Consider the following 26,795-nt stretch of genomic DNA (forward strand, 5'->3'; position numbering starts at 1 on the left):
AAATACACAAAAGGAAAAGATGCACATCTTTTCGAATAAGTTTCAGTTAGCAGGAAGAGTGCAGTACCCTGTGCTACAGTTAGCAACCCTGGTAATAATGCTTACAAAGATTTTTGGATTATATTTTACAATATTTGCAATGTTTTATATTGAAAATTTGGCATAATTACCACTTTTTTAAGGATTCTTTTTAACTGAGCTTTAGAAATTTTGTTTTCAGGTACCCTGACTGTTTGTAGTGGAAAAAAGGCTGTCTTAAATGCCATGTTTTCTTGTCTTTCCTATTTTGAAGACGAGCTTCAAAATAGACCTCAGGAAAACAAAAATACTACTTATTAGAAATTACTAGAATTCCTGACAAACTTTTAAGTGCAGATTGTAGAAATACCTTAAAGGGTCCCATTAGATTAATTTAAAGATTTCTTAGGGTTTTTAATAATTGCGAAGATTTTGTCAATAATGATTATTATAATGTAGTTTTTTCTCCACTGAACTAACCTACTTTAATAATGATTTGATTTTTTGAAAAATTTCAATATGATGTTATGCAACTGCAATAAAAGATAAATACATAATTGGGCTTTTGTTTGTCAAAGTTGTGCTTATTGCATGTTTTATGTTGACTCAGTTGAGCCTGTGGAGTAAAAACATCCTCATCACCAAACTCCTTTGCACATTATTATTTCTGCTATGTTCCCACTTGCCTTCACAGTCAGGCCTTGTTCGCTGCTCTGTTTTATTGGGACCCTCACAGAGGTCTGAGTGAAAACCTGAAGGGTTTCTGGAGTCAAACCTCAGGGGAGGGAGACAAGAATACAAAAACATTTTTTTTTTTTCTGAGCAAAGAGAAAATCCTCAAACTGAAATGAGGGAATTCCACAAATTACTGATTGTCACAAAGTAATCCTGTTACCACTGGATGTAATATGAAACGGTGTAAACATGGAAATAAACAGCTAATGTGGATGTAGCTTACAAGCAGAGGTTCTGTTCATTTGAGATATACAGCAGCAGCAGCAAGCGCTACTTCAGATCATGACTGAGGAAGAGTGTCAGAAAAACTTGGGGCATTTCTACAGAAAATTTACTTTTACAAGCAAAGAAAAAAACAGATTTTTTTCTTTACCCTTTTGCGTCATTTTACTTCAGCTCATTTTTGTGCAGCTCTTTTCTAACCAATTTCTTCCTCTCGCTGATCTAATGGCAGTTTTCAAGTTAACATTTCTGCTCTAAGGAAACTGATGCATATTTAGGAGCAGTTTATCTTCCCATCTGTGTGCAGGCTTTTATCTCGCCTCTGCTTCACACACTGTAAGCCACCGAGTGCACCGAATGAGTGACAACCATATAATCTTGATTGCATCTCGATGCTATTACCTTATGCTGCCAAGAGCTCAGGTGACAGCTGGGAGGGAAAAGGTGACATTGAATTTTTACGCACCTGTGCCTGCCTTCACGCAGACACAAGATGGCGCCAATTGAGAGAAGACGCTTTGAGCAGACAGAAAAAACATATACAGAAGTTTTGAAATGTAAAGAGTTTTCAGATGTATGGGTCAAACATACATGAATGTCTCAGCATTCATTGAACAATTTTTGTTAAATGCTTTAGAATATTAAAAATGAGATTCCTCCAAATCCAAGCCGTGACAAATTGTTTTCAGTGTGTTGTTTAGCTCATTGACTATGTGTAACAACATGGGCCAGAATTGCCTCATAGTCATTTCAGGTTGCAGAGATCTGCGCCCCCACCCTCCCCTACCCCTAGTAAAACAGAAGGAGGAAGAGAGGGTGGCATTTATTTGAGGACTCTCCATTTTTCTTTCTTCTCCTCCTGCGTCTTGAGTATCAGTTTGTTTTGCTCTCAGCTTGCCTGCATTACATGTCTTAATATTGTACAGTGTGGCCTATCTTCAAACAGGAGCCCTGATCACACGTAGCCCTGCAGCGGTGCTTCAACAGCCCCCACCTCCACCTCCACACCCACCCCCTCAAGCTTCAGCCCCGGTCTACTCCTCAGCACAGAGGGCAATAAAGACACAAGACGGATTAACGTTGTGTGCCTAACAAAGTGGTTGCCAGAAAGTGAGAGGGCCGTGCCCATGGGCGCAACCACAAGCCCCACTCTGTCGAGGTCCCCCCTCCACCCGCCGCCTCGCCTCCCCCTGCTAGGGCATCCCTAAGGTCCGCGCTCTCTCAGGGAGCTCTGTGGATGTGTGATAGACTGTGAGTGGGTGAATTCATGTTGATGCTAAAGAGGCAAGAGGACGCAGACAGATAATCCGAAGCTTAAGCACCAATGTAGTAACTAGTTTCCCCCTTAAACAAGGAAACATGTGTGCAAACAGTTAATTCAAGCACATATTCATGCTGACACGTTTTCCCTGTGAAGACTTTCCCAGTAAAAGTTCCAACTCCTGACAAGCAGTCTCTTAAAACAGTTTATCCCACACCTCCTGGTCCAAAACAAGTTTAACGCCACTGCTTTCTGTGTTGATTCAACCCACTGCAAATCCAGAGGAAAACCCGCTGAGCTCCGGCCAGCTGAAGGCCTTATGAATACCTCTCTCTCCATAACCAGTGTGCTTATACAAATAGAACACCATATAATTGTACATGTGTGATAAACAGAGGGGCTGTGGTCTCTCTGGTGTTGTCACATTACATAGGAGTGTTGCATGTGCGTTTGCTGCGGAGGAGCCTGCGTGAAGGTGCAGGAACCCTTTTGGTTTGATAGAGAGCCGTGTACAGAAATGGACAGGTGAGGCAAGCAGCTGCTTCCCCCCTTTTTCCCTTTAAAAACAAAACAAAAAAATCCCCACCGTGACAGATTGGGCCATGACTCTCACACATAACGGGGCCCCGCTTTTCACACGGTAGCTGTCTCAGGCCATGTTACACACGTCCCTTAGATGGCCCGTTTTTTATGTTGGGCAATAATGAAATTTATGCCGGAGACTGGAGAATATGCAGACATGTGGTGCCGATTAATGCTCCCTTTCTCCCGCTTTCCGCCGGCAGCCTCGGCGGCGTATGGTGCGTTCCATCCTGTCTGCTGGGTTCTGGGTCCTCCTCACTCCTCAAAGCTGCTCGCCTTTTACTTCTGTCATGCCAGCCAGTAGCGTGAACCACTGCTCACTGAAGAAGGGCCAAGTTCTGTTAATACCTGGCTAAGTTTACATGTTCATTCACACTTGATTATAGGAGGGAAGCCCTGAGTTTCCAATCGCTTCAGCATGTCAGGACAAAGAAAAGCAGGCAGTAGTCACAGCTTTGTAAAGGTACTTATGCCTATTGAACAATTTCATAATTTTCCACTTTTTAGCCACAAACTTTAATGCATCATATTAGAATTGTGTGCTTGACCAACAAGTGTATAATTCTGAAGCAGAAGGTAAATGTTTTAAAAACACATTACTATAAATACACCGTCTCAATGGTAAAACATAGTGATGGCAGAATCATACTGTGGGGATGGTGTGTTCAGGGTGATGTATACAGTTCGACAGAAAACTAATCTCTCAATTCAAACTAACTGCATCATAACCCAAAGTGAGAATTATAATGCTGTGGACATGGTGTGTTCAGGGTGACGTGTAGAGTTTCACAAAAAGGTAATTTTACACATATCCCTAAATACATTATTTGCATGGGAAGGCATGGTGGGCGCAGTATCATGCTGTGAGGAAGAAAACTAATATTGCAAAAATTGTATATTATCCAGACAGAGAGCTGTGGCGAAGGCATGCGGTGGGAAACTTTTTTTATACTGCAGGGACTTTGAAGTTGGTCAGATGTAATAAAAGGGTGGATCTAATTATTTACAAGACAATTTTGTGGAAAAAAACAATTAGATGCTGGAAAAGACTTGACACTGGGGCCAAAGTGTAGGGTTGTTGTAGCAGGACAACAACCCTAAACATACAGTCTGATCTACAGCAGGACTGTTCAGATCATATCTAATCAGCCACACTTTTCAGATTTTTATTTGTAAACAGAAAATTCTTTCCAATTCATAATGTGTGCTTCTTTTTGTATATCACATAAAATGAATATGAAAAAAAAAATCAGATTGCAAAAATACTTTTGAGAGATGCTGCAGTTATACAGAAGGGATTCAGTATTTAAGGCAAGAGTTTCAGATGATGTAACAGCTTGTGAGAATAGCATAGCAGGAGCAGGTTAGATGCCGTTTTCTTCTTAAAAGTACTGTTGTTAAAAAAAAATCTGACAATATCATTTATCATAGGAACTATCCTTTATCTAAAGTGCAACAAATGTACCCTAAAGTCTGACTCAAATCTTTTTTTATTCCTGACCAATCCTGCCAAACTTCTGCATTGTCAGAACAACAGCAAATGGGGAGGCTTCCCTTTTTCATTCACTGCTTCTATAGCTGGATGGTTTCTCTCTCAGCTAAGTATCATGGTGTTTAAAAGGCATGCAGGTGTATTCTATTTTTACCTATGTAAGCCTTTATAGATTAACACAGTTTACCAGTCCAGGCTCGGCTTTCTGCATACTATCCGAACTCTGAAATTAACTGGTTTTTACTCCGTTAATCCCCCACTTTTTATATATAAAATCCTGCTACATTATCTGACTTAATGTCTGAGATGTTTCCAAACAATTTTGCATAAAAATTTCCCCTGGAATCAGTATGAAACCATTCCTATATAAAAAAAAGATGGATTCTTTATTGTTGTTGAGCGAGGTATTTGCTGCGAGGGGTGTAATTTTTCAGGGGGTTTTGGAAGAGACAAACCACCTATAAATAAATCCTAAGAGCTCTCAATTATGCAGTTTTTTTTTCTCTCCCTCTCACCATTCCCACACGTTTGATTTCCACTTTAAAAGGAGAGTGATATATCCCTATGATTGGAAATGTTCAATGCACTTCTGGAAGTGGGTGCACTGTCCTGTGCAGATAAGGTTGCGAATGCGAGATCTGTCTTTCTGAAATAGAAGCCTGACAAACAGCGCTGTCTCTCCCAGACGCAGTGGGAGAGGAGTGGGCTCAGATGGAAGTCTTTGAGAACCGGCCTTTTTAATATTGGCGCCGCTGTAACATCAGTAAGGTGACATTTCGGCAGCACCATCAAGATCCAACAGTGGCCATGCTGCTCCGACAATCAATTATTCATGCATAACATCCCGGCAGTGTGTGCGACATGAATCAGTCCTGGACCAGGCTTCTCCTCTGCCTTGATTCTCAAGAAAAGAGGGACCTTTCATGCGACCCTTGAGAAAGAGAGAAATGCTCTGTGTGCTGATAAGGGAGCAAAGAGAGGGGCAGTTGAGGGGAATAAAAAAAAAAATAAAACTAACAGACAAATCAGGACTGATATTTATTTGCATTATCTTAAAAGGAGCTCAAATTGGTTTCATTCCAGTAACTTAGAATTGTGATCCAGAGTGCAAAATGACTGGGTGCCAGTGTTACGACGGAACAGGCAGAATACATTATTTGTATTGTTGCCCAAGGAGAAGGAAATACATTTCATAGCACATATTGCTCACATCAGGTTTTGAGACCAGTTTAGTTGATATATGGAGCTGTTATCAAGGCAGTAGCTGTGTGCAATTTACTCCCTCAAATAACTGACACTAATAACAACTTCTCTGCAGGATTTCCTCCCTCATCAGAATAGAAAGTGGTGCTCCTTTTCCCCCCTCTACAACTGCTTACAGTAAAATGGGTAGGGCTGTGTGTTAAAAGTGAAAGTGGTAGAACATTATAAATTCTTCTGAATTTATTGCGTTAATGCTTTCTATTACAGCTTGAAAGCATATTAAAACTATGTGCATGATTGCAGTCACAATTACTACTTGATTGCAACGTTGAATTTTCAGTTATGAATTAATGTTCTGCAGGCAAACTTACAGAGGGTAGTTAGAAACCATAGATAAAGACGAAAATAAGAGAAATGTGCAATTTCTAGCAAATATATAAGTTCCATGTTTCCTAATATGCATTCATGCAAGAAAATGAGTGGTAGAAAGGTCACACTGCACATCACCCTTAGGACACACAGTGAAGAATAGTGATGGTGGCATCATGCTGTGGGGTTGTTTTATGCTGCATAGACAAGGATGCTGCTGAGAGTTGAAATTGAATATTGAAACTTCAATTTTCCAGAATTTTGTCTTTGTTTCCTTTTCTAATGGATGCAAATCTAAATGTATTTCACTAGTGTTTGATATATTACCCCTTTAAATTTAATTTGAACAAAAATAGAGAAATTGGATCCCACAGAATCTCCTATACTTATGTGAGAATGTGACCACTGTGTTACTAGTTGTGACGTAAACCATCAAAAAAGTGATGAAGCCATACTGTCAGAAGACAACATTGCATTTGTGTTGTTTCACGATTTGTGTTGGATTCACAAATAATGACAACTAGTGAAATGTTTTATAAATGTCCAGAATATTTTAGTTTAGTTTGATGTAAGTCTTAGTTTTGTACATTTCAAAGTAGAACTAACTTAAGTTAGCCCAAAGCCCACAACAATAGTAAAACAGTCTTTTGCCATACTGCTGAATTGTCACCAAGTTGTTTTGTGACTCAAATATTAATAAATATACTGAGATTTCCACTTTTAAGATAAATGTTCCATATTTATATCTCCTGGATGTTAAAAGAACTGCAGAAGTTTTGTTTTTAAATTCAAGTCTGAAGCAATTTGGAATTTTGAAATGGAAAATATTCACGGGGTCTATTTTTGCACCCTTTTTGGTTACACTAACAAAGTGATAATTTACTGTTAAAAACAATAGAAATACTGCTTAACTTCACTTGCTAACTGTGATTTGAACAGTACTTGTGCTGCCCCCTGAGTCCATGCCTCCCTGTGTTGTGAGCCGTAGTGCCCATGAGAAAAACCACGTGTGTGTGGTGCGAAGTGGAAGATTGACCACTGACCACCCTCTCTAAATGAAGTCAGTAGATCCAGTCTTGAGCATCAGGCTAAACCCTGAACCCAGAGGCTTCCTCTTGTGTTTGAGAAGCAGCACCATTCCTCCCCTCTCCCCCTCTCTCTCTTCCTCTTCCACCTTAATTTCCATCTGTATGCTATCGCTTGGCTGTCAGCGGCCGGATTGGCCTGTAGTTCGCAGGATGAAAGGCAGGAAGAGATCCTGTTGAGTGAATAATCTCGCCAGTTTACAGAAGTGGAGTGGATGTCAACTTGACACTCTGTGAGCAGCACACAGATTTCGGGAATCACTGGCAATCCCATAGTCCCTTTAAGTCTGGACGTGTGAATGTGAAATCAATGGTACATCCATACAACAGTTTGTTTGCTGGACCCCAAAAAAGCTTTGTTATGAAAATACGAGCCGTGCGTCTTTACCTTGTGGATTGGGGACACAGAAAATGGGGGCTATAAACATGAGATTTGAGTGTGAAAATCTGGAAACATTTATTTTTATAGCCAATAAAAGCGTTGCAGGATGCAAAAAAAATCACCTATTTACCAATTTAAAATCATAAACCCAGATAGAGGTAATATGAAATCTCTCTTGTGGAAAATTCCTAATTATATTCTGAGTGAATGGCTTGCCTTTAATTACTATACTCACCTGTGATGCTTTAAATCAAAAGTGTCACATCCTGCAGGTAAAGCTCACCATTTGAGACATCTCCTTAGGTTCCTCCACACACCAGATGGCGTCACCATGACCTGCACCATGGGAGATATTCAAAAGACTTCAAATGCATGTGCATCAGCGTGCACATGCAACATAGCCGTCTGTGTTGGCACTGCCATCGCCCGCTCCACTGTTTATTTGATATGCAAAGGAGCACCGTGGAGCGGCTCCACGGTCTTTGCTAAAGTACTTTACTCCTCACATAACCCAAAGTGGCAGCAGCAGCAACCAGGAAGAGCTCCAAGAGCGAGGTGGCTCCCTCTTGGTAATTTATAATGCACTTAACTCCCCTACCCTGTTGATTGTCTGCGTTACCGAGAATCAAACATGAAGCAAAACAAATAAAAAAATGCCACTTTTTATTCAGCTTCCACGCCATGAAAGAACACAAGTCTTTTATTTTTTTATGTGTGTGCAATCCTGCTCATTCACACCGAGGCCTGCGTGGAACTAAAACAAGGGATTACGATGAAGCGAAATCACCTTTAAGGAGCTTGAAGAGAAAAAAAGAAAACATAAAAACAAAGTTGAGGCCAGAAATAAAAACTCTATTCAGGTTAGATTTGTGTAACAGAAGCTGCAGGGACCATGACTACACCCTTCATGCTGTCCTTCCAGCCAGTCCCAGTGTTAGATGGACTGCCCATCACTCATGGAGAAGCAGGGAGGGAGCAGAGGAGCACCATTATTATTAAATGTGCTCTGTGGAGGGCCTCCAGGTAGCTCCCAGGACCAGACACAGGCAGAGCGAGAGGGGGGTTGTTTAGCTTAAGTGTTTTTTATTAGACTAGATGGAGGCCTAAACTCCGTAACAGAGCTTCAGCCCCTTCTCCCAGACAGGGGCCCTTTTCCCCTCTTTTCTCTCTAAACAGGCACAAATCAAAACAACGGCCCCTCGCAGACATGCCATAGTCTCTTTTCTGTTTTTTTTTTTTTTTTTTCCCCCGCTTGGCTCAGATTTCTCTCTGTCAAAACACAATTACGCTGCAGTTTTCTTTAATAACCAATTCTCAGCCAATAAATGCTCAATTGTTATAGCTGGAAACAATGTGGTGCAGTTCGCTCGCTTGCACATGAGCTGGCTGTAAAATTAATGACATACTTTGATAAGATGCACAAACTCTGCTGCGGATGCCTTTTGTCTGTCTGCACCCCCGAAGCCAAAGCAAGAAAAATTGGGAGCGCCTCGGCCAAGTTTGCGTCTAGCTCCACCTCTGCTCTGCAGTTTTTTTTGTTTTTTTTTTACACAATGCTGCATATTAGAGCCAGCTGGCTTCGTGACATAACTTCCTCCTGCAGTTGCAACGATTGGGTGACATGAACATGTGTAAGCCTGCTTTTACACTGCCCATCACTGACACTCAAACACCACAAACATCTGCTACCAACAAGGACAGTAAGCTGGGGGGGAGGAGACCGCCCTCTGAGGCCCCTCCTGTGATAACTGACAACCAAGACCAGTTGGTAGAAAAAGTCAAATTCTGATGAGAAGACAAAACAACGTTGAAAGAAGCTACAAAAAATTTTTTATTTCTTTTCACAACAGCAAACTTCAATGTATTTTATTTGGTTTTCATGCGATACACCTACAAAAGTGTAGTGCAAACTAGAGAGGTAAAGAGTAAGTATGGATTTCAATATTTTACACAAACAGTGAAAGATGTGGTGGGCATTTCTATTCATACCCTCCAGAGTCAATACTCTGTAGAACCTTTCACTGCAGTTGTAGCTGCAGGTTTTTGGAGGTGCCCGCTTTTCACAACAAGAAACTAAATTTTCTTCTCCATTCTTCTTTTCAGAATAGCTCAATAGGAAAACATCTCTGAACTTCAGTTTTCAAGTCTGGCCATTGGTTTGAGGCCTGGACTTTGACTGGACCATTGAAGATCCAAAACAATCCATTGTGGCTCTGACTGCATGTTCGGCTGATAGGTGAAACTCTGCTCCAGTTTCAGTGTTTGTGCAGGTTTTGCTCTAGAATTGCATTGCATTTACTTCATATATCTTTATATCAACTACAAACTCTCCTGGACGTGTTAAAGCATCCCCACAGCATCTTTCATTGTGAGAATGTTTAGTTCATAGAAAGCTAACATTTTCAAAGATTTCTAAATTGATTCCAGCCAACTAAAGCACCTGCTTCTACGTCAATAGTACTTGTTTATTTCCACAATATCTTTCTTCTTTCTGTTGTTCAGCGGAAGCCCAAATTTACAAATAATAGTCGTCCAGTGAACAGGTTCTCTGCTTGTCATCTGCACAAGATGTCCAAAGCTTGCCATATTCTTTGATAATGCTTCTTCGCACTTCTCCATATACTCTGACAATCTTTCCTGTTCTTGCTGAAGAAAATCTTGCTCACACCAACATACTTCAATCGGTTTCCACCACAGGACTTCCCAGTGTGCCTCAATGTTTTCCACCATAAATGACATTTTGCATATAAGGTCACTTTCTTCCACTTTTTTTTCTGTGTCTCTTACATAGTTCGTGGCAAACTGCAGATAGGTTTTCTTATGTCTTCCTTTATATAATATTCTTTATATAACTTTAAATCAGCTTTAAACTTCTATACAACTATATCTCTGACCTGTCTGGGTAATGTTCTCCTCCTATTAACAGGATAGTTTGAATAATTTAATAGTATTTGAAGTGAGATTTTAAGTTTTTTTGTCAATAACATTTAACTTACCTTCAGCTGAAAGAAGTCCATTAAGCTTGATGAAAATGTAGTGATGGCAGCTAGCTAGCTAAGCACAAGTCAGCTGATTCTGAGTCAATCAGTATAAATTTAAATAATTAGAAGACTTGGAAAGCACAGAAGCAGCTATTGAAAAATTTACTGCGTTCTTGGCAGAGCTGGTGCAAACGTTTTGCAGCTGATTGGATGAACTGGTGCAGCTGAGAAGGCTCAAACGGCAAATGTCCTGAGAGAAACCCAGTCATTGTTGGGCTGAGAGAACAGCAGCAAAATTATCAGAGGTCTCCTGTGGATGTTTAGATTGTTAATATCTGCTAACCTAAATTTGATTTAAATAATAGTCAGTTAAAACAAATGGTGTATGTATGATTAGCATTTAGCTTCCACAACGCAGAGAACTTGCTTATTTCCAACAATCTCACAGTGACCAAACATCATTCTAATGCAAGTGTAACTATTATCTATGAGGGGCCGTTTAGGACAAAATTTACGTTTTGTCTCTCACACACTACCAAAACGTCTCGCATACTCCAAAAAAATAGCCACGCACACTCAAAAATTACTCACGCACATTCAAAAAATACTCAAATTGCGTATACACACACTACTAAAATGTCACACACACATTCACAAACGTTAACTTTCTCGCTCACATACACTACTACCAGCTCGCGCACATACACTACTACCAGCTCGCGCACATACACACAAACGTTAACTTTCTCGCTCACATACACTACTACCAGCTCGCTCACATACACTACTACCAGCTCGCGCACATACACACAAACGTTAACTTTCTCGCTCACATACACTACTACCAGCTCGCACACACACAGACGTTTATCTCTCACATACACAAGACTAAAGTTGAACACACACACAGTACTAAGACTCGTTTTATGTATGTGTGAGAGCGAGACTTTTTATGAATGTGTGAGAGCGAGACTCTTTATGAATGTGTGAGAGCGAGACTCTTTTTGAATGTGTGAGAGTTGTCACGGAAGAGGCGGGGCATAATTTTTGGATCAAACTGCGCATGCGTAGATCCTAAACTATAAGTTTCGATTGTTGACTCACTGTATGTTCTATTACTTAGTATATTTGTGCTTTTAAATATATATAGAACGTTTAACTTTCTTGTAGATTAAATGTGCTATAGAAATAAATGAATCTGATTGATTGATTAAAAATAGCTAAATTGCTGTAGTACAATCTGTCCACTGGGTGCCAGTATTACAGGAATTATTAACCGGCGCCAACTAGTGCCAAAGAAGAAAGAGTTTGCTATACCGAACATGGCTAACTCTAATTCGAAACGAGAGAGAATTGGTCAGGCAGCTGCCATTTTAAACAATTAGAGTTTGATCCAAAAATTATGCCCCGCCTCTTCCGTGACAACTCTCACACATTCAAAAAGAGTCTCGCTCTCACTCATTCATAAAGAGTCTCGCTCTCACACATACATAAAACGAGTCTTAGTACTGTGTGTGTGTTCAACTTTAGTCTTGTGTATGTGAGAGATAAACGTCTGTGTGTGTGCAAGCTGTTAGCAGTGTATGTGAGCGAGAAAGTTAACGTTTCTGTGTATGTGCGCGAGCTGGTAGTAGTGTATGTGAGCGAGCTGGTAGTAGTGTATGTGTGCGAGAAAGTTAACGTTTGTGTGTATGTGCGCGAGCTGGTAGTAGTGTATGTGCGCGAGCTGGTAGTAGTGTATGTGAGCGAGAAAGTTAACGTTTGTGAATGTGTGTGTGACATTTTAGTAGTGTGTGTATACGCAATTTGAGTATTTTTTGAATGTGCGTGAGTAATTTTTGAGTGTGCGTGGCTATTTTTTTTGAGTATGCGTGAGTTTTTGGTAGTGTGTGAGAGACAAAATGTAATTTTTTTGAGTATGCGAGAGTTTTTGGTAGTGTGTGAGAGACAAAACGTAATTTTTTGGAGTGTGCGTGGCTATTTTTTTGGAGTATGCGAGAGTTTTTGGTAGTGTGTGAGAGACAAAACGTAATTTTTTGGAGTGTGCGTGGCTATTTTTTTGGAGTATGCGAGAGTTTTTGGTAGTGTGTGAGAGACAAAATGTAATTTTTTTGAGTATGCGAGAGTTTTTGGTAGTGTGTGAGAGACAAAACGTAATTTTTTGGAGTGTGCGTGGCTATTTTTTTGGAGTATGCGAGAGTTTTTGGTAGTGTGTGAGAGACAAAACGTAATTTTTTGGAGTGTGCGTGGCTATTTTTTTGGAGTATGCGAGAGTTTTTGGTAGTGTGTGAGAGACAAAACGTAATTTTTTGGAGTGTGCGTGGCTATTTTTTTGGAGTATGCGAGAGTTTTTGGTAGTGTGTGAGAGACAAAACGTAATTTTTTGGAGTGTGCGTGGCTATTTTTTTGGAGTATGCGAGACGTTTTGGTAGTGTGTGAGAGACAAAACGTAATTTTTTGGAGTGTGCGTGGCTATTTTTTTGGAGTATGCGAGACGTTTTGGTAGTGTGTGAGAGACAAAACGTAATTTTTTGGAGTGTGCGTGGCTATTTTTTTGGAGTATGCGAGACGTTTTGGTAGTGTGTGAGAGACAAAACGTAAATTTTGTCCTAAACGGCCCCTCATAATTATCGACAAGATCTTTACACAACCTAAAATCAGAACTAATCCTTTATATTACTTACAACTATTTTGAATAATTACAGAAATTCTCATGTAGTTGCACTTGGTTTTATTTAAAAGGTCCTGGATGCACATGTATGCAACGGATTCAATCAGGTATCATTCGCCTCGCAGTTGTGCACTTCTGTGTTAAGGCTTAACATAAAAATCCCACTAAGATGTGTTTAAAATATGACAAAATTTAAAGTTCAAGACATGAACAATTTACCAAATCTCTTGTCGTTGATGTGTTTTCTGTAGATGAAATGCTAAAATAAAATGCATGGGGAAACCCTTCTTTAACATTACCTCATCTCAACTCAGTCCTGTCATCAACCCAGAGTTTAAAAAAAAAAGAAAAACTTTCCCCAGCTGGTTCACCATTGCTCCCACTGCTGCAGTTAAACGAGTGGGAACCACAGCCGACCCGACTGGGCGCTGAGACTCAGAAAAGGGGGGGAATAATTGTGCAGAGGGATGGATTCAGTTGAAAGATCCAGCTGTTAGGCCATGTGAACCCTGGGAAACTCTGATACTGTTTTAATGTATGTGTGATCACCTCGCCAGCACATCGCTCTGACTTATAAAGCCTCCAGAAGAATGTAGGGAACAGGTGGAGGGAAAGTTTGGCAAAGGGTGAAAAAAGGCCAGATGCCAGGTCACTTATTGCTGCCAACAACATGCTGTACTTTGAACACTGCACTTTTTTTGTTCTTCCTTTTTTGGCCTCCTGCCGCAGAAAAAAAAAAAAAAATTTTATGTCATTAATTTTCCCACAGCATGATTTTAAAATCTTTTTTCAGAAGTTTCATCTTTTTGCTGCCAGTTTTTGGTATGCTGCAGGCCACACTATTATAGACAGAAGAACAGTAAACAGTCAAATGAATCATTTAGGCTTTCGGAAGTTTACATGACGTCAGTTTTTCTTTAAGTGTCTTCATTTAGCATAATTAGCTTCTGAAAGCTAAAAATGCTTTAGTTTTTGCAAGATTTTCCAGGCTGACTTACCACAAACATGGTGGCGGCATCTGTTGCGTTCCCTGCTGACACCTGTTTAAAGCTAAGCACTGCATATTAAACGGGAGACAAACTTCTGTTTTCATGTGATACATAAAGATGAAGCATGAAATGAATTCATTCAGTTTTCAGCTGAGGAACACAACTCAGATGGACTTTAACCAAATAGAGGTCCAACAGAAAGAGCATTGCGTCTTCAGCATCTGGTCCAGCTTTATGTGTTTGAGCCAGAATATGACTGATGATCTGTAAGCCGTAATAGATGCTAATGTGGAGGCTAAAGCTGAAGCAAACAGTGACCAAAATGATGATCGTCCTCAGAAATTAAACTTTTTTAATTCCAGTTCATATTTTTATTCATTCTTGAACATGTTCACAAACCATTAACACAACATCCTAATAGACATACAAATCTAATATAATGCACAATGAACAATAAAAGTTGCATGTTGGCCTAATTTCCTGATTTGTGTATCAGTTTTTTCTTTTTCTACCTTCTGATGTTGGTTGAAGAGATGTTGATCTAAGTTTTACTGGAGGTGGAGAGATGGGAGGAGTGACTGGTTTGACTGGGCTCCTTGTTCAGAAAGAACACAGCAGATTATGCAGTCACAAATTTCTAAACTTGAAATTTTATTATTATTATTATTATTATTATGATTTACAGGAAGTTGGTGACATTTAGAAATGGAGTCAGGAGGTGATCTACCTCCTTCTGAGAACAGAACATGTAAAAAGTTTCTAGTTAAAAAAAATTATATTTAAGAAAATGCAGGTTTGAAAACACCAGTTTGTATTTGAATGATCTATATTATGTTTTTTACTTGTTTGACTTCCTGAAATAAATGAACTTTAGAAATAAATGTGTAAAAATGAATGAAACTACATTTATTTAAGCCCCTATAAATCTGTACTGCTTCTTTTGACACCACTTGACTTTTCCATTAAGTCGTTATTCTGACTGGAAACATTTATTCTCAATGAAGGATTTTGCACATTTGTTGTATTTAAAGAAAACAATCTAGTTTTCCAATTTTTTTTAGGCTCAGTTGAACAAATTTATTCTTGGGTATAAAACAAGATTTGGATCAATTTCTTTTAAGACACGTGATTTTTGGCCACATTTAATAAATATCGGATTAACTGATTTTACTAAATGAAGGTAAGATATTAACCATTTTTAACCCTTCAGCAGAATCTCACTTCAGAAATCCTGAACTATCCCTTTAATGTGGTGCAATGCGGGTGCAGACCGAACAGTGTGATGTGCGCTGACTTTTCTGTTTCTGTAATGTTTCACTGAGCAAAACAAACAGCCGGCCCCTCCATCCAGCTTCATCCATAACCTCTGAAATAGGACTTTATGTTTCATACAAACGGCATCTCGGTTACATCAATAATCCTGCAAATGAAATCGATTTCCCCTCCCGCTCGTCCAATTCTGATCACAGCTGGGTTCCCCATATGGAGCATTAATGGGGTGGAGCACCCCGAGCCTGATCTAAAGCTGGAGAATTCTGGGCACACCACAACATCAAATCCCACTGTAATTACCTTCATGCAAACACAGGGGCCCTCTCCAAACACAATATGTGTTGAATAAATGGGATTTGTGTGCATTGTTTTTGGACGCTGGAATTGATCTTGAAAATTGTTTGGTGCAATTTAACAAGAAGCTTAAGAAAACTGAAGGGAACTGACGCCGCTCCATACAAACGTCTCCATGAGACGAGCTCAGTGTGACAGCGCTACATTTTTGACAGCAATGACTCTCAATCAACCAGCCATTGTGCTTTCCATAGACCCAGATGACATAGATTCTGGATCTTGACGGATGTCGCTCATCGCTGTCTTTAACGAGATATTCTCCAAATTGAAGATGAAACAATTTTTGGGGCCAAGCAGATTGCAAAGCAGCCGGTTCTCCTCAATTAGCTTACATATGTATTTCAGCTCAGTTTTGGCAGAGCAAATAAAATGCCATTTTGTCACTAGATTAAAGCATTTGCATTAAGGCCATTGTCTTAATTCCCCTAGGCAGCAGTGTTGGGAAATCACTGAGCATACACAGGGCCAGGCTGTATCCAGCCTCGCAGACGCTCCTATCCCATCATGCACAACCAAGCCTTCTCTCTCCAGCAGGTGGGGGTGGTCATGCACCACGCAACACGGTTATGGGTTTAAGTCTGAAATCTACATACTGAAATGACTTCAGCTCTCCAGCACAATGCCAAACTTGCTGGAAGTCTGATGAGTTTATTTCATCAATTCCAGAAGGAGGGCGGGAGGCGGACAGACGGAGAACCGGAGACCGACAGAGGGAGAGACGGGAGTCTATTTCTACATACAATAGCCTGTGTCCATCATCCTCGGAGCATGTGAGTGTGTGTATATAGCTGTCCCCTACACTGCATACATACACAGATGATGTGTGAGTGAGGTTGATGTGGCTCCTCTCTGCCCTCTGAGTAGCTCTGTGACTGCTGTCCGTCTGCTCCGGGGTCTCAGGTGTGTCTTATCTCTTCCTCTGCCTCTGGGAACTTTCAGCAGATATGCCAGTCAGCCTGAGCTGAACTGCTCTTGTAAATTACTCTCTAAACAGCCCTGCCCTGGATTCTGCATTCGGGGGAAAAATCAATTATTTGACCCCCCCCTTACATTTCACAGTCCATTTTCAGCATGCTGGGGCCAATTACACTCAGCAGAAAGACTACTCTTTATGTCATTCCAACGATGACCTCCATCTTGCAGCGCCACACGGAGCACCGTTAATGCACCAACTACAAGCACTTGTGCCACGAAGGAGCGTGCTAATGCACTGGTTACCCACACTTTAGCCACACCAAGAGCACAGACACAGGAGCAGAGAGGCTGCACACAGGCAGCTGCAGCGCCTCTCGACTGGGATGTGATCATCCTGTGTCCAGCGCACTGAGCGAACGCCACTGACGGTTTGACAACCCTAATGAAAGCTGATTACCAGGAGGCATCTATTAATTTGTCCTTAATCATGACAAAGAGAGTCTGTGGCTAACAGCTGTGAAATGGCAGCCGCCGCGCGGAAATGAGGCTCAGGGAAAGGCCGGGGACAAGGGGTTAGGGCCTGCACTGTCATTAACCGCCTGCCATTGTGTGCGCCCGCTCAGAGCTTAGCTACAGGTAACTCAATAAGATAACACTGAGCGCGCTCGGCCCTGCTCTTTGTGAAGAGCCACCGCTGTGAATCCTTGGCGGCTGTGCGGAGAATAGGAGGATATTGGTTTGCATGCTCCGAGCAGGAGTTCTTATGATCCAGGTGAGAGGCTGACAGTAACAGGTTTAAGCTCTGTTCCTTCATCTGCTGCAGGGTGCTGAGGGAAGGAGTCAATCACGGACTGAAGAGGCTGCTGAATAAGGAACTGAGCCGGCTTTTCAAGCACACAGTGCGACAAATGTATGCTCAGTGGAGCCCTGATTTTAGACTCTTTAAATGTAAAAGACATAAACGGCGAACCTGGCTTTCCCATTTGAAAGTAAAACAACCAGGGTCGACATATTTTACACCCCAGTGGCAAATCATAATGAAATGAGCATACTGGAATATGTAAGTAGGTGATTGTTGTTGCTTTGGGAGGTGATGCTGAAAGGAGGAAGACTGCGCAGGAGTCTGAATGATCTGTGCAGGCCGAGTGCTAATGTGTTTTATGGGACCCTTGGGAAGCGTTGGGAGGAAGGATAATTACAGGGGTTGTCACAAGGTCTGCAATATAACAACACTACTAGACCTTTACAATTATCCATCACGAGGCTAATGATCTTTCACTTAGTGCTCAGTTTGTTTTGTGACTTTTAATGAACGATTCTTGAAGAATATGTTGGAGGCTGATAACTAGTTGATGAATCCATCTCAGTTAGATTTTTTCACTTTTTCATTTGAACCTAAAAATTATTTTACATTTATTTCAGACAAAATAATCCATGCCATCAAAAAAACCAAACAAAAAATCATCTACTCTCACTCTTCTCCTATTAAATTTCTTCATTCAAATGGGAAATTTGAATGAAGGCAACTTTTTACTATAAGGCAACTTTTTATGCTTTATAGTAAGGCATATAAAGTTGGGATGTTTCAAACATTTGACTTGCACATGTCCGTCTGATATAGTGTTAGATATAGTGATTATTTCACTTAGCAGAGCAAATAAAAAAACATCAGTCTGTCAAAGCTAACAATTAACTTTTTATGTAAAAATGACATAGAATATCATACGTTTTCAAAACACAACAAAAAACCTAAACTCACAAACAAAAGGGAAACATTACAAACAGTGTCTGAAAGAGAACAAATTGAGTTAATTTTTAAAAATAACTTTGAAGTTTTGTGATATTTTTCACCTTAATGCGTTGTAAAAGAAAGGGACATAATTGAACATGCTTTTTCCAATCGGTACTCCCCAGCTAAGTATTAGCTGTTCTCTTTAAAACTGTGATTTTCCGAAATCTGCAGACATTCGTTCTAATTGTGACCCGATGACTGCAGGGTCTGGGTGTGACGTGACAAACAAGGCAGAACATTTGGTTTGGCTTCGTACGAATTAATCAGTGGAAATGGGCAGACATGTTGAGCAAACAGTCATGTGAAGATGCTGCTGAGACGCTGATGGAAGCTGAGATTCAATTAGATGTCAAGCTTCTAAAGATGCAACAAGTTTTTTCTGCTCGGGATGGGGACGACAAAACACAGCTGACTGACAGTCTCTCTGGTGCTTTCAGGAACAAAAATATGTTTATTTGAAAAAAACAATGTTCATCTTAGCAACTCAGTGGAATAGAAGATGATCATTCAGCAGGATAAAACACAGCTACAGACTGTCATTTATGATAATATTGCTGTTAAGCCAAGGTTTGGCACCTTCATTTAATTACTTTTACACCAGCGAAGCCGCAAGTCTGCATTCACATGTACAGTGACTTAATTTGGTCAGAATACGAGTGCATCCTTAATGAATATATATGTAATAATTTAAATGTGAAATTTCAGGTTTCTGGATAAAGTGCTGGTTTGAGCTGCAATCTTTAGTCTGATTGTTGTGTTGTATTTTTTAAAAGTTTATTAAATCTTGTTTTATTTTATTTTGTTTGCAGGCTGTAAATAAAAACTGTGTTTCTGTAGTGGCAAGTTTTTAAAATAGTCATCCTGTTTGCATTGTGTAGTTATTTACAAAGAAGGTGGTGCACCACCATTGACTTTCTATAGATCAAAGATTAATCAATGGTTTGTACTGTAGATCCAAAAATATTAGAAAAACATATCAAAATGTGAAAAAGAATACGTTAGTTGTCCGTCAATGGCAGCATTATACAGACACTAATATTGTGTTGATGACTTACTGTATATTTGGGAGTCTTACCTTGTTGAACCTGTGTCTCTTTGTTCTGTATCAGTCTACCTTTTGAGCACTAGCCAACCCTGGAACAAACAGGAAGTTGCCAAAACATAGAAAGGAAAGCAATCATCTTCAAAGTAAATGCTGGTTTTTCAAAGTAAAAACAGCATATTTAGATTTTTGTGTGAAATTAGCACTTTACGCATTTTCGCTTCAGATATTATGAAGTGGCACTATGAATCAGTTCCAGTCTCCTACCTCTGTTTCCACTGTTTCCTTTCGGTGCAAATGTGAGGGCAATTAAAAGGCTTTGACATTCAAATACAATGATGTTGGTTAAATCAGAGCTATTTTAAGCTATTTTGGGTTAGCTGTTTGCTTTAGCCTCAATGACCAACCAGGCTGGATGCAAATCAAATGAAAACAACAAAAGAGTTATCTACAGGTGATATATTAACTACTCATAACCTTTCAAATAAATGTTACTTCTAAAAATTTGAACAACCATTTTAAAAGTGTTCATTTATATTTTGCCATTTTACCCCTTATTCTTATTTTCAACAATTCAAATGTTGCTCTGTGACTTATTTAGCATGATCTGAATTCAGTAAGTGAACTTCGTGAAACAGCTAAAAATTTCTGATAAAATCAATGAGATTACGTTAACATTTGCAGTATTAAATTGTGCATCAAATATATGTTGCTGTTTGAGCTTAAGAGGCTACTTTTTCCTCCAGTCAAGTTTGAAGCATAAACAAAGCCTCAGACTATCAGTGCATCCATGACATAAACTGAGACAGTCATAGAATCGGCTAATGGCTTATTGGCATTTAGTTTCAAGCGACTTTCATTTGGGTACGCTGGATAATGGTATGCAGCACGGTGAAGCCTTTCTGACTTTGTTGTCAGTTTGAGTTTGGGGCAGCAGGGACCTGAAGGACAGACACCCTATGTTTCATCATGCTGCGCCCCCTGGTTTCCACAAGAAGAGCCTCCTCTCCCCTCGCTAAGTTCGCCAAAGTCCAATTTTCAGCTAATGCGAAGGTCGCAACAGCAGGCGCAGAGGGCGTAGTAGGACATAATGGCTATGGGATTGTAAATATTGGTTTTAGAGAGACACAATTGGAGGGCAAGCGGAGGGAAATTTCCATAGAGTATATGTGCAGGCGCCATTGGAGGCCTCGGTGCCGAAGAATAGATTTTCCATTCTGGTGTGTCACATTAGATTTTCGGAGGTGCTCAGTGGCAGGTACATGTCATTAGTAACACTTTAGCACAGTAATGAACCTTTTTATTTATCCGGTGCCTCTCTCATGAATGAATAAGGAGGCGCTCCCCGACTGTGCCCAGCCGTGAGAAGCAGACAGAAGAGGCAGAGAGCCTGCAGCACTGTGAAGTCGAAAAGGAGGGACGAGGAGCCCTGGGGAATGCTGAGCAGGGTTAAATGATCATTACGGTGACACTCACAGGCACGGACGCGCTGACACACACATGCTTCACGTATGCATCGGGGAACAAATGGGGTGCACAAACACACCAACACACACACGTATGCACGCTCCCCCACCTCCACTCCCTGGGGTCCTGATCTGACACTCTATTTACACACACATTTACTCCGTCTACTCCCTCCTTTATGAAGCTGACAGGTACTTAAGCGCTACATTACTCCGAGGAGCTCGAGCCTCATGGCGGTGTAACCAAACTGTCCATTCACTGCGGGCCTTGTCTCACTGTTCATTCAATAATGGTCTTTGGGAAATGCACAAGGAATGAGCAGCTTGTTCCCGGGAAGGTGGGCAGGCAGGCAGGCGCCGGGGATCAAGACACCTTTAAAATGGCCCCGACTCCTTGGTGAAAAGAAGCAGTCTGTCAGGGTTCAGTGGCTCACATGGGAGCAACATGATGAAGAAGAAGAGCTCTTCAAAATGATCTTGATGCCTATCTGCTTCAGCTTGCTCTTTTTCTCCACATCCTGCATCAGAAATCAACAGCGCGTTAAAGTTTGTTTGAGTTTTATCGTAACTCACTTAATGAAGTGATGTAATTTAATGAAATTCAAAGAGTTGCAAAGACAGAGAACAAATCTGCCTGTGATTAAGAGTTAATCGTTAAACTTCTGCTGATGGTTTGCTTGTTACTATAATCAACAAATAGCAAATCGTACATTTCTACATCTAGATTTTTTTAATAGCATTTACATAAATCTTGTTTAAAAGTATCCTGCCTTGTATGTGCAAAATAAAATCCTTCCTTCCCCTGAGTCTGCCTCCGCTGCAGCCTCCCATGGTTTAATGTATGGATATAGGCTGACTGCGGTGACACATCTCCAGAATAATAACAGCGCTCCTTCACTTTGGACTCGATGGACATGAGAGTAAACTTCAATTTCAAGTGAAGCCCAGAGTTTGTAGTTTAAAGTAACAAGATGTATAAGTTTTAATTTTGGAGCAATATAGAGACAAAATTTAATATGTAACAAGCTGCATAGAAGAGATAAAAAGTAATACTTAATATTATAGAAATATATTATAGAGTTACGTATTGATGATTTGATTTGTTTACAATTCACAGTGCCTTAAAAAAGTATTTGCACCCACTGAACCTTTTCACATTTAGTCTCCATTTAATCTGACAAGGCAGGCCTCTGGTGACTGTGGAGGAGCTGCAGAGAGCCGCAGCTCAGGTTGGAGAATCTGCTGACAGGAAAAGTATAATTCATGTACACAATAAATATGGTCTTTATGAAAGCATCTCAAGAAGAAAGTTATAAACGAAAGCTATCAGAAATGCTCTTTAAAGTTCGCAAGAAGTTATGTGGGGAAAAGCAGAAACGTGTAGAGAAAGATTCTCTCGGTAGAGGCTAACACGTGTAAAATACTGACACAGTTCACATAACTTCCCTGGGTGAAATATGGTGGTGGCAGCATCATGCTGTGGGATTACTTTTCCTTAACAGGAAAGAAAAGCTGGTCAGGAGAAACAAAACAGAACTGGGAGGAAAGAACAAAAACCAACAGACTGAAGACTGGAGTTCCCAGTCTCCGCTCCAGTTTCTGGCTTAACATGCAGCCAGAGAAACAATGGAGACTGTTTAGATTAAAGCAAACTAATGATTTAAATGATCAAAATTAAAGTAAAAACCTAAATACAGCTGATATCCTGCCTCAAGACATCAATGATTACCGATGCTCTCCAGCTGCTCTGACTGAGCTTGAGCTATTCTGCAAAGAAAACATACATACTTTTCATATTTGTCTTTATTAAAGCTAAACATTTAAGGCTTTGTAAGTTATGAGTTATTGCTAAGTGGAAGGAAAAGCATAACTTTTCTCCTTTTTCACAATTATTCACTACTTTGTGTTACTATGTCAAAAAAACCCCAATAAAATACCATTTACAATTGGTGGTTCTGCTACACTAGCATAGCCCTGAAATACAAATAACATTAACTATTATTTACCGAACTTTTTCTTCTCAAATTTATGTCAGTCTCTTGCCTGCAGTTTCTGACAAATAAATTGAATATTAATATTTTTGGGTGTTATTATTGTTTGCAGAATAAGAAAAATGTATTTTACTTCTTGTTGTATGAAATATTTTATGACCTTGCATTCCCTGAAAAGGACATGGCTGTGCTTTTACCCCCCTTTGTGCAATATATGAGTGTCCCTGACCCTTTGTGAGCCTCTTCAACTTTGAAATGAAAAATTCTGCTCCTCCATCCAACTCTCCACATGGCCATGTCATTGGAGAAGAATAAGAGCCTCTTTCAATGCTGGAAACTATTTCTGATTTTGGAAAAACTCCCAACTTCACTGTAAAATGGTATTTTATTATTTTTTTTCAAACCAGAGCTGCCAAGGAAATATTAAAACCTGTAAGCTTACCTGTGTAGCTGAGCCTCTGCTTTATCTCTAAACTAATTTGCCAGTCAGTGTGTATCTGTTGTAGGTCAGTGACTTTATCCAAACCTCAATCTCAGCACCTCCTCCATGGCTGCCCTGCAGATCCCAGCCTGGTGCAGTGAAGCGGTTCGAGTGGCATGGCCGGCGTGGTCAGGGCCCCATGTCACCCCCCAGCGTCCTCAGTGTTCATTTCCCTTTCATCTTGAGTGTGAAATCGCTGCCGGTGCAGCACTGACCTCAGCATTAAGAGGTCAACTATTGAAATCTGATGTGCGCCTCTCTGGCTGAGAGACTTCAACAGATGGAAGGGGAAGAAAAAGGAGGCAAACAGGAGGGAGAAAGGAGGCGCTGTAAGATTAACAAGTTGTTCCTGGTGGGTGCTTTTTGAGAAATGGACTTGGTGTGTTATCTGTGAGTCAGATGGAAATCTTTCTAATTTTCAGCATTTGTTTTTAAAGTAAGAGCCATAATTGCTTTTAAAACTGGATAACTATATAAAAAAAAAGAAAACAAACTATGGAAAAATGTTTGAGTTTCCAAACTTCATGCAGTCTAGACAAAAGAAATATGTCCCAAAAAATGACCTTTATACTCTAACTTCTTTTTAAAGGAGATTTTATCTTTGATTTAACAATTTAATTTTTACAGATTAAAAGTATGAAAGGAAATAATTAATCTTTATTCAGTGAAGGCTAATCTAGCCCAGATTTGTCAAGTCCTGCTGTTGTAGATGTTGAAGATGATTGGAGTTAGTCCAGTCTAATCAAGAAAAATATTAGTAAAAATCTCTAAAATTGTTCTTACTGCTCTGATCACTCCCACTATAAAACATTTATATGTCAACATTGTGTTGCGCTATATTTTATGGAACATAAAAATAATAAAACCCCAAAAGTTCACATTATAGCCACAAAACAGAAAACTGCCCTTCACTCTAAACACACTATTCACACTTTGAAGCACGGTGATGAAGGCATTATGTAGTGGGGAGGTTTTTTATTCAGTTGAAAAGCTGATGAGACTTGGATTTATATTTTCAAATTACCTAGTCAAAGTCAAGATTTGAACTTCATAGATAATCTTTAGTGAGATTTTGAAATTGCTGTTCTTTGATTATCTCTACCTCACCTGAGTGATCTTGAAGAAAGAAATAATGCAAAATTATTTGTATTTTGCATTAAGACATACCTCCAAAGAGTTGCAGCAAACGGTAACCCTGCAAGGTAATTTAAGTGTTTTCTACTCCAATATCCAGAATAAAAAATGGATGCTAACATCTGGAAATCTGAGGATGCAGAAGTAAAACATGTAGGAACCAGATTTAAATATTTGTCAGAGCTTCATTTCTTCACTTGTAAAATTTTCCCCACCTTTACTTATCAATAGCAAACTCCAAACTTTTGATGCCTCCTTTTAGAAGAACACATGCAGGAACTTCCTGCCTCTGTGTCCCTCAAACACAAAGTTCAGCATTTAAAGTCAATTCGACACCTCGCCTCAGTATGAATCCCCTCTGAAAGCGCGTGTGATACGAAGCGTCAGAGAAGTTTTAGGTCTTGTCTCGTGTTTCCCATCGGCTACACTTTCATCCCTCTCTCTCTCCCCCAGCTGAAGACCACCTCCCAGCAACCTCGCCCAAATAAGGTGTTCTGCCTTCAATCCTCGTCTCTCTGAAGAATCTGAAGAGTTCAGAATCCGTCAAAACTTTGGATCTCAAACACAAACATCTTTTATTCAAAGGGTGTCTGTAATCACGAATAAATAGCTTTTCTGGCGATGAGCGCGAGGCACAGGAGAGAGAGAGGGAGCCTATCTCAGGAGCAGATAACTGCTAGATATGATTCCTTAGATAAGGAGCAGTAATTTGGCTTTTAGAGATAGCTCTGGGGGCCGCTGTGCTGAGCTGCGCCGATTTACCCTGTGTATGGGAGGTTGTTTTTTTTCTCTTCTTCTCTCTACATTTTTATCTCTCCTGTTGAAGAGCTTTTCATCTCTGATGATTTTCTCTCCTTTTTTCATGTATTTCCCCCAGAAGGTGAGATCACAAACCCGCATAAGGCAGAGTGGCATGTTTTAAAGCGATGGACAAAATACAAATATTTGAAAATGTATTTCATGGTAATTATGTCAGGTTTCATGGCCTTGGCACAGTACTGAGGCGCAGCCTGGATGCCTTAATTTGTATAGAAATTGTAATCATTTGTTCATTTCAAGGTGAAAATTGCATTTTTTAATTTAAATTGTATCCTGCGTGATAGGCTATTATCTAGAAAAATTGTCTCTGTGTATGGCGGTCTATGCCCTGCCGTCACGCCTGTTTGGAGCCCACTTCTCCTGAGAAAAGGGCTTGTATATGAATCTCCTGACTGAATGCACCCAGCTTGTTCTTTACTTAGGGCTGCCTCTGCACTCATTTCCATTTTTGTTATTAATATTAATTGCTTTGAGAATGCAGCTCAGATTTTTAAATTGAGCTCGGCTTCACAGCGATTCTTATCTTAGATTCATAACTTTACTCTGACTTTATTCCTGTTCCTTTTGTTTTATAGGAAAGCAGCACTGAGGGAGTTGTTTGCTTTGCAAAAGTATTTATACCCCTTGAACTTTTCCACAATTTGTCATGATCCAGCCAAAGGTTTTATTGTACTTAGTGGGATTTTATGTGATAGAACCAAAAACATGTATGGAAAAGAGTAAAATCCAGTTTAATTTATAAAGCACATTTAAAGAAAAAAAAGTACTGAACAACACTAAAGCAAATCAAACCAAGGCACAAATGAAGATAATGATAAAAATAATAATAAAAAACAAGAATAAAAGAAGAATAAAATGTACAACAGAGATGGTAGTAAAGAATCAACAATGAATTGATTGGAGTTGTGTCAAAAGCCACTTAAAACAAGTATGTTTTTAAAAGAGAGGAATCCTGTCTATTATTTCATGGCTACTTGTTCCATAGTTGTGGATCTTCTTGTGGTTTTAGAAACAACCAACAGCATCTGCTCAGCTGATCTGGCCTGTGGTGAAACATAAAACTGAAGCAGATCAGGACCAAGACCATCAACACATTTAAAAGCTAAGAGAAAAATGCTTAAAAACAATCAAAAAAGATAATAAAAATAATAAATCAAGAAGAAAAAATGATACCTGGCTTTCAAAGTACTTCAAACAGCTGAATAGTGCTGCTGCAATAGTATCCAGCCGCCTGACTCCAGGTTTTGTAGGATCACCTCTGGTAGAATTACAGCTGTTGGGGTTTCTGTTGTATAAGTGAAAAGTTTATTTGTTTTCATGTAACCAAGGTACCTTCCTCCATCTGACCTTCAGGCCTCATCATCCTGTTATTAGCCAGATGCCTCCAACTGATTTCTATGGACTGGTCATCTGGTTTTTGTCCCACCATTCACCAGTGTCCAGAAATACTATTAAAGATTCAAAACCTAAAAACACTTAAATCCATTAATTATTTCTAGAGCATGAAAAAATGCAGTGAAGAGGTGCTTCATTGTTTGT

The sequence above is a fragment of the Xiphophorus couchianus genome, chromosome 20, assembly GCF_001444195.1.
Source record: "Xiphophorus couchianus chromosome 20, X_couchianus-1.0, whole genome shotgun sequence".
Lineage (NCBI taxonomy): Eukaryota > Metazoa > Chordata > Actinopteri > Cyprinodontiformes > Poeciliidae > Xiphophorus > Xiphophorus couchianus.